Here is a 14,172-nt window from a genome sequence, read left to right on the forward strand (position 1 = left end):
GAAAGTTCTGGAAGGAAAGAGAGAGGAGGAGGAGGAGGAGGAGGAGGAGGAGGAGGAGGAGGAGGAGGAGGAGGAGGAGGAGGAGGGGAGAGGAAGGGGAAAAGGCCGGACCTGTGGGGTGGGGGGCACAGAGCTGAGAAAGAGGGGGTGTGGGGGGACGGGGGAGGAGGGGGGATAGACAGACAGACAGAGAGGAAACGCAGCCAGAAAGACAGAGGAATGGAGTCAGACAGACACACAGACAGACACACAGATAGACAGAGAGAGACAGAGAGACAGAGACAGACAGACACACAGACAGGCAGATAAACAGGGACAGACACACAGAGAGACAGAGAGGGAAAAATAGACAGACACAGAGAGACAGACAGAGAGATACAGACATACAAATATAGACAGACAGGCAGAGACAGACAGAGAGACAGACAGACAGACAGACACAGAGAGAGATGAACAGACAGACAGACTCAGAGAGACAGAGACAGAGAGAATAACAGATGGACAGACAGAGACAGAGAGACAAAACACAGACAGAAACAGATAAACAGAGAGAGACAGAGACACAGAGAGACACACAGACAGAGAGAGATGGAGAGACAGACACAAATACAGAGAAACACAAGAGACAGACAGACACACAGAGAGGCAGATGAACAGGGACAGACACAGACAGAGAGAGAAAAATAGACAGACAGACACAGACAGACAGACAGAGAGATACAGACAAATATAGAGACAGACAGAGACACACAGAGAGATACAGACAGATAAATATAGAGACAGACAGACAGAGACAGAGAGAGAGACAGACAGACACAGAGACAGAGAGAGAGAGATGAACAGAGGCAGACATGGACAGAGAGACAGATACAGAGACAGACAGACACAGATAGACAGAGACAAACAGATACAGAGACAGACGGACACAGAGAATGACAGATGGACAGAGACAGAGACAAACAGACAGAGAGAGACAGATGAACACAGACAGACAGACTCACAGACATAGACAGACAGATGGACACAGAGAGACAGAGACAAATACAGAGAAACACAAGAGACAGACAGACACACAGAGAGGTAGATGAACACGGACAGACACACAGACAGAAACAGAAAAATAGACACAGAGTGATAGGCAGAGAGATACAGACAGACAGACACAGAGAGACAGATGAACAGAGACAGACATACAGAGACAGACATGGACATAGAGATAGACAAAGAGACAAATAGAGACCGAGAGACACACAGACAGGGACAGACAGACAGACAAAGAGACAGAGACAAATATAGAGAGAGAAACACAGAGAGACAGATGAACAGAGACAGTCAGACACAGAGAAAGACAGACACACAGATAGAGAAAGACAGAGACAGACAAACACACAGATACAGGGACAGACAGACAGAGACACAGACACAAACACAGAAAAATGGAGTCAGAGACAGACAGACAGACCCAGAAAGAGACAGAGAGACAGACAGACACAGACAGAGACAGACAAATGGACAGAGAGACAGACAGACACAGACAGATAACCAGAGACAGACAGACACAGACAAAGACACAAATGGACATAGAGACAGAAAGACAGACACAGAGATAAACAGACCGACAGAGAAACAGACAGACAGAAAATGACAAAGAGAAATAGAGACAGACAGAAATAGAGATAGACAGACAGACAGACAGACACAGAGAGACAGATGAACAGAGACAGACAGACAGACAGACAGACAGACAGAGAAATAGACAGAGAAACAGACAGACAGATGGACAGACAAATGGACAGACAGAGGCAGACAGAGAGACAGACAAATGGACAGACACAGAGAGACACAGAGTCAGACAGGGACAGACAGACGTACAGACAGAACCATACAGACAGAGAAACGGTAAAAGAGAAAAAAGGAGTCAGAGACAGACAGACGGATGGACAGACAGACAGAGACAAATACAGAGTGAGACATAGACAGAGAGACAAACGGACAGAGACAGATAGAGATTGAGACACACAGAGAGACAGATGAAGACAGACAGACACACAGAGAGACCGACAGACGAACAGACAGAGACAGACACAGAAAAATACAGAGAAACACAGAGACAGACACACAGACACACAGAGACAGATGAACAGACACAAACAGAAACAGACAGAAAAATGGAGTCAGAGACAGACAGACAGACAGACAGAGACAGAAAGAGACAGAGACAGACATAGCTAGCCAGACAGACAGATGAACAGAGGCAGAGACAGACAGACAGAGACAGACAGACAGATACAGAGACAGACACACAGAGACATAGAGACAAATGGACAGAGACAGAGTGACAGACAAACAGACTGCAAAACAGAAAGAGACACAGAGACAGACAGAGACAGAAATACAGAGACTCACAGAGACAGACAGAAAGACATAAGAAGGAAGGAAGGAGAGAAGGAGGGAAGGAAGGAAGGAAGGAGGGAAGAAGTGGAGGGAATGAAGGAAGGAGGGAAGGAAGGAAGGAGGGAAGGAGTGGAGGGAGCAAAGGAAGGAAGGAAGGAAGGAGTGGAGGGAATGAAGGAAGGAAGGAAGGAAGGAGGGAAGGAATGAAGAAAGGAAGGAGGGAAGGAGGGAAGGAAGGAAGGAAGGAAGGAGGGAAGGAAGGAAGGAAGAGGAGGAAGGAAGGAAGGAAGAGGAGGAAGAGGAGGAGGTGGAGCAGCAGCAGCCACAGTGGGAGGAGGAGGCGCAGGCTTTTCCCACATCTTGGTCTCATTTCCTGCTAATTCCTTCCAGATGTTTCCAGCTTCCTCCAGGCCATGATTCATGCGGGGCCTGCAGGAGAAAAAAAGCCACAGCAGCAGAGGCTTCTAGTTTCCCTGCGCCCCTCCTCCCCCCACCCAGCTGCTGTTCCACGTTGCACACAGGAAGGACTCATCCATTAGCACCCAGCATGGGTGCTGTGGGCCCCGAGCTCGGTGCTTCTCCTAGGCCCTGGGTTGGACCAGGGAGGAAGGAAGGAAGGAAGGAAGGAAGGAAGGAAGGGAAGGAAGGAGGGAAGGATTGGAATGAAGGAAGGAGGGAGGAAGGAAGGAGGGAAGGAAGGAGGGAAGGATTGGAGGGAAGGAAGGAAGGAGGGAAGGAGGAAAGGAAAGAAGGAGGGAAGGAGGGAAGGAGGGAAGGAAGGAGGGAAGGAAGGAAGGAAGGAAGGAGGGAAGGAGGGAAGGAAGGAAGGAAAGAAGGAAGGAGGGGAGGGAAGGAAGGAAGGAAGGAAGGAAGGAAGGAGGACAGGAGAGAAGGAAGGAGGGAAGGAAGGAAGGAAGGAAGGAGAGGAGGAGGGAAGGATTGGAGACAAGGAAAGAAGGAAGAAGGGAAGGATTGGACACAGGAAAGGAAGGAGGAAAGGAAGGAAGGAAGGAAGGAAAGAATGAAGGAAGGAAGGAAGGAAGAAGGGAAAGAGGGAATGATTGGAGAGAAGGAAGGAGGGAAGGAAGGAAGGAGGGAAGGAGGGAAGGATTAGAATGAAGGAAGGAGGGAAGGAAGGATGGAGGGAAGGAAGGAAGGAGGGAAGGAAGGAAGGATTGGAGGGAAGGAAGAAGGAAGGAAGAAAGGAAGGAAGGAAGGAGTGAAGGAAGGAAGGAAGGAGGGAGGGAGGGAGGGAAGGAAGGAAGAAAGGATAGAGGGAAGGAAGGAAGGAAGGAAGGAGGGAAGGATTGGAGGGAAGGAAGGAGGAAGGAAGGAAGGAAGGAAGGAAGGAGGGAAGGAAGGAAGAAAGGATGGAGGGAAGGAAGGATTGGAAGGAGGGAAGGAAGGAGGGAATTCATTCATTCATTATTCATTTCCTCAATTCCCCCTCCCCCTCCCCCCTTCCAGGAAGTTTTGGGCGGATTTCCAGGCGTTGAGAAGAGGAAGCCATTGGCTGGGTTCTGGTTGAGTCTGACACACACAGGAAATCCATCAGCAATTTGTTCCAGAAGCTTCTAGAAGCTTGGTTGGGGCGGGGGGGGGGGAAGGGAAAGACAAACCATGCACATGAGCTAATCATCATAATAAATCAACAACAACAACAACAAGAACAAGAATAGTCAAGGGACCCTGGACCAGTCACCGCAAAGGATCATGGGAAGGGGTGATGTCATCATCCATCCTCAACTTCTCCCATGGAGGAGAATCCCAAGGGATGAACGTAACTGGGTCCCAGATGTTGGGGAGAATGGGGGGGGGAGGAAATAGAAACCAGCCCCAGCCCTGGCTTCTTTCTAGAACCTTCCATGGGTTGTCCTGGAAGCGTCTCAAGTCCTTAGATCAAACAGATCCCCTGGGAAAACCTATCATCAATAGACCATGAGAGGATAAGTATCAATACCAACACCAATACCAATATCATCAATACCCTCCTTCCCTCCCCCCCTTCCCCCCAAAATTATTCCTGGGCCAAGGAAGGGGGGTGGGAGGGTTGGGGTGTGTCTGGGTGGAGGGAACGCCTGCCTGGGGAATGTGCTGAGTTATTCTGAAACCTGGAGCTTTCTGGGACCTTCTGGAACCTTGGGGGAACTTTCTGGAACTTTCTGGATGGATGGATGGTGGATGGATGGGTGGATGGATGGGTGGGTGGATGGATGGATGGGTGGATGGGTGGATGGATGAATGGGTGGATGAGTGGATGGATGGGTGGATGGATGGATAGGTGGATGGGTGGCTGGATGGGTGGTTGGATGAGTGGATGGGTGGATGGGTGGATGGATGGATGAGTGGATGGATGGATGGGTGGGTGGATGGATGGAGGATCGATGGGTGGATGGATGGGTGGGTGGATGGATGGATGGGTGGATGGATGGAGGATGGATGGGTGGATGGATGGATGGGTGGATGGATAGGTGGATGGATAGATAGGTGGGTGGATGGATGAGTGGTTGGATGGATGGGTGGATGGATGGATGGATGGGCGGCCCCCATCATTGCTGGTCCGCTCACCTGCAGGTAGGCCAGTGCGCACACGATCTTGGCGGGCGCGCAGGTAGCTGAGGAGTTCGCCACCAGGCAGGTAGTCCATCATCCTGTACATCCAGCGGTCATCGCGCCACGTGGAGAACCTGGGATGGGGTCAGGGGGAGGGAAAGGACACACACGTGAGGTGCTAGGTGCTTGCTGATTATCCAGAGTCCCTGTGGGGAAGTGCTGGGTGCTTGGTACCTGTCCTGAGTTAGTAATAGGCAGGTGCTGGGTGCTTGGTACCTGACTCATGTAAATAGTAGGGAGGTGCTGGGTGTGAAGTCCCGTTCCTGGGTCACCATGGGGAGGTGCTGGGTGCTTAGTTCCTATCCTCGGTCTCCATGGAGAGGTGCTCAATGCTTAGGCTCAGTCCTTGTTCCCCAGGTGGTGGTGCTGGGTGCTTAGTTCCAGTTCTGGGTTACTCTGAGGAGGTGCTGGTTGCTTAGTCCCTGTCCTGGGTCATCATGGGATGGTGCTAGGTTCTCAGTACCTCCCCTGAGTCACCATGGGGAGGTGCTGGGTGCTTAGTCCCAGCCCTGCGTCATCATAGGATGGTGCTGGGTGCTTAGTCCTGGTCCTGGGTTACTCTGAGGAGGTGCTGGTTGCTTAGTCCCAGCCCTGGGTCGTCATGGGATGGTGCTGGGTGCTTGGGAATCATCCTAGGTCACTATGATGAGGTGTTGGGTGCTTAGTCCCAGCCCTGGGTTACTATGGGGTGGTGCTGGGTGCTTGGGGATCATCCTGGGGAGGTGCTGGGTGCTTAGTTCCTGTCTTGGGTCATTATGGGATGGTGCTGGGTGCTTGGGGGATATTGTGAGTCACTATGGGAAGGTGCTGGGTGCTTAGTCCCCACTCTGGGTCACCATGGGGACGTGCTGGGTGCTTAGTCCTGGCCCTGGGTCACCCTGGGATAGTGCTAGGTGCTTAGTCCCAGCCCTGGGTCATCATGGGATAGTGCTGGGTGCTTAGTCCTGGCCCTGGGTCACCATGGGGAGGTGATGGGTGCTTAGTCCTGGTCCTGGGTCACCATGGGGTGGTGCTGGGTGCTTAGTCCCTGCCCTTGGTCACCATGGGGAAGTGCTGGGTACTTACTCCTGGATCTGGGGCACCATAGGGAGGTGCTAGGTGCTCAGTCCCCATCCTGAGTCACTATGGAGAGGTGCTGGGTGCTCAGTCCCCAACCTGAGTCACTATGGGGAGGTGCTGGGTGCTTAGTCCCCACTTTGGGTCACCATGGGGAGGTGCTGGTAGCTCAGTCCCTGGGTCATCATGGGGAGGTGCTGGGTGCTCAGTCCCTCCCCTGGGTCATCATGGGGAGGTGCTGGGTACTTAGTCCTGGCCCTGGGTCACCATGGGGAGGTGCTGAGTGCTTAGACCTGGCCCTGGGTCACCATGGGGAGTTGCTGGGTGCTTAGTCCCCATCCTGGGTTACCATGGGGAGGTGCTGGGTGCTTAGTCCTGGCCCTAGGTCACCATGGGGAGGTGCTGGGTGCTTAGTCTTGGTCCTGGGTCACCATGGGCAGGTACTGGGGGCTTATTCCCCATCCTGGGTCACCATGGGGAGGTGCTGGGTGCTCAGTCCCCATTCTGGGTCACCATGGGGAGGTGCTGGGTGCTTACTGCTGGATCTGGGGCACCTTAGGGAGGTGCTGGGTGCTCAGTCCCCATCCTGAGTCACTATGGGGAGGTGCTGGGTGCTGAGTCCCCATTTTGGGTCACCATGGGGAGGTACTGGGTGCTCAGTCCCTGCCCTGGGTCACCATGGAGAAGTGCTGGGTGCTCAGTCCCTGAGTCACCATGGGGAGGTGGTGGGTGCTAAGTCCCTGCCTTGGGTCACCATGGGGAGGTGCTGGGTGCTCAGTCCCCAAAGCCAGGGCAGCCAACGGCCTGGTTCCTGCCAGGCCACGCCCCCCAGGCCAGCCATCCAATGGCAGCACGCCCAGGCCACGCCCTCAAAGCCAGACTACACAATAGCATCACTGTTGCCAGGCTACGCCCCCCGAGGACCAGCCGCCCAATGGCCTTACTTCCAAGCCATACCCCCAAAGCCAGGACCCTCAATAGCCTAGTTCCTGCCAGGCCATGCCCCCTAGGCCCAGCGGCCCAATGGCCTTACTTCCAAGCCACGCCCCCAGCCCAGCCGACCAATGGCATTACGTCCAGCCGCCCAATGGTGTCTTTCCAGGCCACGCCCCCAAACCCCAGCGGCCCAATGGCCTCTGTTCCAGGCCACGCCGCCCACTGACTCTCCCGTCAGCTCCACGCCCTTCAGGCCACGCCCACCGCGACGCCACGCCCACCAGAAAGCCACGCCCTCCCGCGTCCCCGCCTCTTAAAGGAGCCTCGTCCCGGAGGCCTCCACGCACCGACGGTGACCCGGGGGCAGCCCGGGTCGGCGTCCTCGGAGGTCCTGCGCGCTTCCGCTTCCGCTTCCGGATCCAGATGGCCTAGTGGTGGCCATGGCGGCGGCGGCGGCGACGCTCCGCGGCCCCGCTACGGCTGCATTTCCGGGCGCGGCCGCCGGCGCCGTCGCATCGATGTCATCAGCCGGCGCCAAGACGCGGGCACGCATGCGCGCGCTCTCGGCGGAGCGCCACTGCGCATGCACATAGGGTTAGCGGGGGAGGGGCCGAACGCTCCCAGCGGAGAGCCATGGCGCATGCGCAGAGGGTTCTTCAGCGGGGACAGGCTGAGCCGGCCTGGCGGAGCGCCATTGCGCTTGCGCACAGGGTTAGGCAGCTGGGAGGGGCTGAGCCAGCCTGCGCCAATGCGCATGCGCACAGGGTTTGTCAGCAGGGAGGGGCCTAGCGCTCCCGGCGGAGCGCCGCTGCGCATGCGTGTCCCTTGGCTGCTTGTTCCCACTGCCCTCCCGCGTGTGGACCCACGGCGCATGCGCACAGGTTGAATCGGCCGGGCGGCGGCGCAGAGCGGACCCTGGAGGGTCGAGTTGCGCATGCGCACAGCGTGAGTCCGCCGGGAGGTGCCTAGGGGACCCCGGAGGATCGAGCTTCCGTCCGCATTGCGCATGCGCACTGGTTGAGTCGTCCGGTACCGTCCGGGCCGAGCGTGTGGTGCGTGCATGCGTGGGATTCCCTCGGTTGATCTGGTTGGTACTGCGCATGCGTGCCACCTGGCGGGGAGGTCCTCCGCGCTGCACCGCGCATGCATGAGCCACCACGCCCCGTCCCTCCCCCCCCCGCCCCCCCCGCCGAGCAGGAACACGCATGCGTGTGCTCCCGGGCTCTGCGAGGTACGGATCTGCGCATGCGCGGGATTGGGCTGCGCTGCCCTGCAACGCGCATGCGCGGTTCCCAGAGACAGACTGACAGACAGACACAGGGACAGTGAAACAGAGTCAGACAGACACTGGGACAGAGACGGACACACAGATGGACACAGAGAAACACAGACAGATAGATGGACACAGACAGACACAGAGAAGACAGAGACATGGGCAGGCATAGACAGACAGACACAGAATGACAGACAGAGAGACAGACAGACAGAGGCAGAGCCAGACAGACAGGGAATGACAGAGAGAGACAGACACAGGCCGACAAACAGAGACGGACAGACATAGAACAAGACAGACAGACACTGGGAAAAAGACAGACAGAGACAGACACACAGATGGACACAGAGAGAGACACAGACAGATGGACAGACAGACATAGGCAGAGACAGACACAGACATAGAGAAAGACAGACAGACACAGAGAATGACAGACAGACACGAAAGACAGACAGAGAATGACAGAGAGACACAGACAGACAGACACAGACAGACAGATACTGACACAGGCAGACAAAGAAAGACAGAACGAGACCCAGACAGACACAGGAGACAGAGACAGAGAGACAAAGAGACAGACACAGAAGTCAGAAGTAGACTGATGACAGACAGACAGACCGAGACAGACAAAGACAGAATGAGACAGAGACAGACAGTGAGACAGACATGGACAGGCAGACCAACAGGCAGACACAGACGAGACAGACAGACAGAAAGACAGAGACAGAAGTAGACTGACAGACACAGACAGACAGACAAAGAAAGAGAGAACGAGACACAGACAGACTGACAGAGGAGACAGACAGAGACAGAGAGACAAAGGCAGACAGACACAGACATGGACAGGTAGAGACACGCAGACCAACAGACAGACTGACAGAGGAGACAGACAAAGACAGAGACAGACAGAAGAAGACACAGACAGACAGACAGACAGACAGAGACAGAGACAGAGCTTGACCTACTCCATTGAGGTCAGGACTTGGTTCCAAGTCACTCAAATGTGAAAATGTTAATCCCACCCATATTTAATCAACATCCATCCACCCATCCATCCTCCATCCATCCATCCACCCACCCATCCACCCATCTATTCACCCATCCATCCATCCATCCATCCACCCATCCACCCTCTGATCCACCCATCCATCCATCCACCCATCCGTCCACCTATCCATCCATCCACCCATCCATCTATCCACCCATCCATCCACCCACCCACCCATCCATCCATCCACCCATCTACCCATCTATCCACCCATCCATCCATCCACCCATCCACCCATCTATCCATCCATCCATCCATCCACCCATCCACCCATCTATCCACCCATCCATCCATCCACCCATCCATCCATCCACCCTCCCATCCATCCACTCATCCAACCACCCACCCATCCATCCATCCATCCACCCATCCATCCATCCTCCATTGAGATGAACACTTGGGTCCAAGTCACTCAACTGTGCAAATGTTAATCCCTTCCATATTCCATCAACAGCAGGACGTGGGTCCAACTCATTCAAGTGTGCAAATGTTAATCCCTTCCGTCTGTCCTCCATCCAGATGAGGACTTGGGTCCAACTCACTGAAGTGTGCAAACGTTAATCCCACCCATATTGTATCAGGACTTGGGTCCAAGTCACTGAAGTGTGTAAATGTTAATCCCATCCATATTCAATCAACATCCATCCACCCACCCATCCATCCACCCATCCACCCACCCATCCCCCATCCATCCATCCACCCTTCTATCCACCCATCTATCCACCCATCCACCCATCCGTCTATCTGTCTGTCTGTCCATCTATGCATCCATCCCTCTGTCTATCCAGGCGTCTGTCTATCTACTCTCTGTCTGTCTGTCCATTCATGGATCCATCCATCCATCTGTCTATCCACATGTCTGTCTATCTATCTACTATATCTATCCACCTATCTGTCTGTCTGTGTGTCTATCTATACATCTCTCTGTCTGTCCAACCATCCATCCATCTATCCATCTATTCATGTATCTTATCTGTGTATCTATCTATCATCTATCCATCCGTCTGTCTATCTATCCACCTACCAGCCTGTCTGTCCATCCTTCTGTCCATCTGTCTATCCATCCATCTGTCCATCTGTCAGTCTGTCTGTCCATCCATCCATCTATCCATCTATTATCCATCTATCCATCTGTCTGTCTGTCCATCCATCCATCCATTTGTCTATCCATCTATCCATCTGTCAGTCTGTCTATCCATCTATCTGTCTGTCCATCCATCTGCCCATCTGTCTATCCATCTATCCATCTGTCAGTCTGTCCATCCATCCATCTACCCATCTATCAGTCTGTCTGTCTGTCCATCCATCCACCCATCTGTCTATCCATCTCATCTATCCATCTTTCAGTCTGTCTATCCATCCATCCATCCATCTATCTAGGTATCAGTCTGTCTGTCTGTCCATCGATCCATCCATCTAGCTAGCTATCAGTCTGTCTGTCTGTCCATCCATCCACCCATCTGTCTATCCGTCTATCCATGTATCAGTCTGTCTGTCTGTCCATCCTTCCGCCCATCTGTCCATCCATCTCTCAGTCTGTCTGTCTGTCCATCCATCCGCCCATCTGTCTATCCATCCATCTATCCATCTGTCAGTCTGTCTGTCTGGGTGAAGAACTCTGAAAAGGGACAAACTTTCTAGAACCATCTCCTTTCCCCGGGCCGTTGTGTGTGTGTGTGTGTGTGTGTGTGTGTGTGTGTGTGTGTGTGTGTGTGTGTGTGTGTGTGTGTCTGTCTGTCTGTCTGTCTGTCTGTCTGTCTGTCTGTGTGTGTGTACATCCTAGACTTCACCGGTCCATCTGCCATGACCGTTGGATTCAGAACCTTCTAGAACGCGGTGCCGTCTCCACCACCCTATCTAGGACTCGCTGCCCAGTGCTCGGGACAAGATGTCATCTGCTCATACACGTGTGTGCGTGCGTGTGCGTGCATGTGGCCCGGCCGGTCGCCCTGGGAAACGCCCTGGGTCACCATGATGATGATGATGATGATGCCCGGAGTTCACATCCTTCCTGGGTCACCATGATGATGATGATGATGATGATGATGATGATGATGATGATGATGATGATGGATGGATGGGTGGATGAATGGATGGATGGATGGATGGATGGATGGATGGATGGATGGGTGGATGGATGGATGGAAGGATGGTGGATGGATGGGTGGATGGATGAATTGATGGATGGATGGGTGGGTGGATGGGTGGATGGATGGGTTGATGGATGGGTCAATGGATGGATGGATAGATGGATGGATAGATGAGTGGATGGGTGGGTGGTTGGATGATGGATGAATGGATGGATGGGTGGATGGATGAATGGATGGATGGGTGGCTGGCTGGGTAGATGGATGGATGATGGGTGGGTGGGTGGATGGATGAGTAGATGGATGGATGGATGGATGGATGGATAGATATATGGATGGGTGGATGGATGGGTGGATGGGTAGATGGATGGATGGATGGGTGGATGGATGGATTTGTGGATTTCCCCCTTAGGCCACCAAAGACCTAAGTTCTTCTCCTCCTGTCTCTCTGTCTCCAGGTGCAGAGAAGTTGATCCTCCACATACAGAAGCACAGCATCCCCTTCGCCCTGGCCACCAGCTGAGGGACTGAGGCCTACCAGGCCAAGACCAGCACACACCGGGAGCTGTTTGGTGCCTTTCACCACGTGGTGCTGGGTGATGACCCCGAGGTCAAGGCCAGCAAGCCCGCCCCGCACATATTCCTGGCCTGCGCCCGCAGGTTCTCCGGACATCTTCCTGGCCTGCACCCGCAGGTTCTCTCCTCATCCCCCCCCTCCCGTCAACCAGGTAAACCGAGGCCTCGGGCCTCGGGTCCACTGCATGGACCACACACAGAGAGACACACAGAAAGACAGACATGGACGGATACACAGATACACAGACCAGACAGACAGACAGACAGACACAGAAACACACAGATAGACGCAGAGACGGACACAGAGACACAGATAGACACATGGACAAACCAGACAGACATGCAGACAGACAGACAGGCAGATAGACACACAGACTGACAGGCAGACAAACCAGATAGAGACACAGACACAGAGACAGACTCATAGACAGACAGACAGACCACAGAGACACGGACAGACAGACACACTCCGATAGACAGACAGACACACTGACAGAGAGATAGACACACAGACACACAGACACAGAGACCAGACAGATAGACAGACAGACAGACACAAGAGACGGGACAGACACACAGATCACAGACCTACCAGACAGACCACAGAGACACAGACAGACAGACACACTGATAGACACACAGACAGACAGATAGACACAGACAGACGCACAGATACACAGACCACGCAGACAGACAGACAGACAGAGCACAGAGACACGGACAGACAGACACACACCAATAGACAGACAGAGAGATAGGCATACATACGCAGACAGACACACAGACAGACAGACTACAGAGACACACAAATAGGCATATAGACAGACAGACGGATACAGAGACAGACACACACAGATAGACAGACACAGAGACACTTGGCCAGACACAGACAGACACACATACAGAGACAGACAGACAGACATAAGAGTCCAGACAGACAGATACACAGAACAGACCAGACAGACCGACCACAGAGACACAGACAGACAGATATAGGGACAGACAGACACACAGAGACAGACAGAGAGACACGGACAGACACACAATCACACAGACGGATGGACGGATGGAGAGACGGATGGACAGACGGCCCCAGGGGAACAGGGAGGGAGACTCCTTGGCACAGTGCTCACCTGGCCCACACCAGGCCCTGGGTGGGGGAGGCCTCGAAATCACACACAGAACATGCCAGTAGGCACGCCGTGGCTCAAAGGTCATCTTCCCTCCTTCCTTCCCTCCTTCCTTCCCTCCTTCCTTCCTTCCTTCACTACTTCCTTCACTCCTTCCTTCCTTCCCTCCCTCCTTCTTTCCCTCCCTCCTTCCTTCCCTCCTTCCTTCCCTCCCTCCTTCCTTCCTTCCCTCCCTCCTTCCTTCCCTCCTTCCTTCCTTCTCCCCTTCCTTCCCTCCTTCCTTCCATCCTTCTTTCCCTCCTTCCCTCTTTTTTCCCTCCTTCCCTCCCTCCTTCCTTCTTTCCCTCCATCCTTCTTTCCTTCCCTCCTTCCTTCCTTCCTTCCCTCCTTCCTTCTTGTTCCTTCCCTCCATCCTTCCTTTTCATCCTTCCTTCCTTCCCTCCTTCCTTCCTTCCCTCCTTCCCTCCTTCCTTCTTTCCTTCCTTCCTACCCCCTTCCTTCCCTCCAACACTGGGCAGCCGGCCCACCCCCCGGCCGACCTCTCACTCCGCGTGTCTCTCTCGTCCTCTGACCCTGCAGTGCCTGGTGCTGGAGGACACGCCCCACGGCATGGCGGTCGCCCAGGCAGCGGGGATGCAGGTGGTCATGGTGCCCCGCGTCCAGCTCAACCCCGAACTCAACGGCCGGGGCCACCCTGCTGCTGCCCTCCTTGGGTGACATACAACCCGAGCTCTTCAGCCTGCCCGCCTTCAACTGACCTGCGGACGGACAGACAGACAGACATAAGGACACTGGACACAAGGCCAAGACCTGACCCATCCCAGGGCCTCCCTGACCTCTGGAAATAAAGGGAATGAACACAGGAAGTGCCTCACTGAGTCACGAGTGGATGGATGGATGGATGGGTGGGTGGACGGATGGATGGATGGATGGATGGGTGGATGGATGGATGGATGGATGGATGGGTAAATGCATGGGTGGATGGATGGGGATGGATGGGTGGATGGGTGGATGGGTGGATGGATGGGTGGATGGATGGATAGGTGGATGGATGGATGG

The 14,172-nt window shown here is 54.2% G+C and overlaps 1 long non-coding RNA gene across 2 annotated transcripts; it reads left to right on the top strand.

Annotated features, from left to right (window-relative positions):
- Nucleotides 1-7,889: 7,889 nt before the first annotated feature.
- On the top strand, nucleotides 7,890-13,966 carry LOC138818375 (uncharacterized). 2 transcript variants are annotated; one of them, XR_011369082.1, is made up of 3 exons: nucleotides 7,890-7,944; nucleotides 11,866-12,135; nucleotides 13,693-13,966. It is a non-coding gene; the product is annotated as an uncharacterized lncRNA (long non-coding RNA). The 2 variants fall into 2 exon arrangements; XR_011369083.1 differs by having other exon boundaries at nucleotides 11,866-12,101.
- Nucleotides 13,967-14,172: the final 206 nt, after the last annotated feature.

Source organism: Dipodomys merriami, unplaced genomic scaffold (assembly GCF_024711535.1).
Source record: "Dipodomys merriami isolate MVZ:Mamm:240054 unplaced genomic scaffold, mDipMer1.0.p SCAF_748, whole genome shotgun sequence".
NCBI lineage: Eukaryota > Metazoa > Chordata > Mammalia > Rodentia > Heteromyidae > Dipodomys > Dipodomys merriami.